Below are 833 nucleotides of genomic sequence, written 5' to 3' on the forward strand. Positions count from 1 at the left end.
GCGGCACTCACTTTCCAATGACAAGTGAGCTAAGCCAATTCATTCTTACATCGCCTACAGCCAAGCGACATATGCTCGAGCCTCTGGCCTTGGTTTTAAGAGAAGGTTTTAGAAAACGAGGGCAGAGAGAGATTTTCGAAAGAGACGTTATATAAGCAAGCAAGAGAGAAATAACAACTGCTTACAGTATATAACCTTGGGTAGGGAGAAGTTGACAACTAGTTGTATCCCCCTATAGTACATTCTAAGGCATTTCATGTCTGACAGGCCTAGACATAATATTTCTGAAACTTCATACTTCCTAGAAATACAAAAGTAAAACACTAGAATATGAAAATACATGAAGGGTTGGGTTTGTCATGGGCATGCGGCCATGGGGTCCATGCCTTGGACGAGCATGACCGTTACACGGGGCAGCATGATCGAGGCAACGGTGGGTGCATGCACATGCCCAAAACGGCCAGCGGGGCCCGCACGGGCACGTCGATGAGAAGAAACGCGATGGGCGTGAGCATGCGAGTGGGAGAGATTACCATTTGTAAAGAAAGGAAGAAAAGAACGGGGAGAAAGTGAAATAACGAGCAAATAAAAAAGGGGTGCCACACGAGGACTTCCCAAGTGGTCACCCAACTTGGTACTACCCTCGTGCAAACACGCTTAGCTGCAGAGTTCTGATGGATCTGGTGCATTAGTACTAGTATGATCGCAACCGACATGCAATGCGGACAAATTGCATTTAACGCATGCGGGGCGACATGATCAAAGCGACGATGGGTGCACGCATGTGCTCGAAACAAATAATTGACCTAAATCGAACCCGAACCCTTTTGGAA

At 46.9% G+C, this 833-nt stretch overlaps 1 pseudogene; it reads right to left on the bottom strand.

Moving 5' to 3' along the window:
- Positions 1-593: 593 nt before the first annotated feature.
- Positions 594-711, bottom strand: LOC111787035 (annotated as a pseudogene).
- Positions 712-833: the final 122 nt, after the last annotated feature.

Source organism: Cucurbita pepo, unplaced genomic scaffold (genome assembly GCF_002806865.2).
Source record: "Cucurbita pepo subsp. pepo cultivar mu-cu-16 unplaced genomic scaffold, ASM280686v2 Cp4.1_scaffold004342, whole genome shotgun sequence".
In the NCBI taxonomy this organism is placed as follows: Eukaryota; Viridiplantae; Streptophyta; class Magnoliopsida; order Cucurbitales; family Cucurbitaceae; genus Cucurbita; species Cucurbita pepo.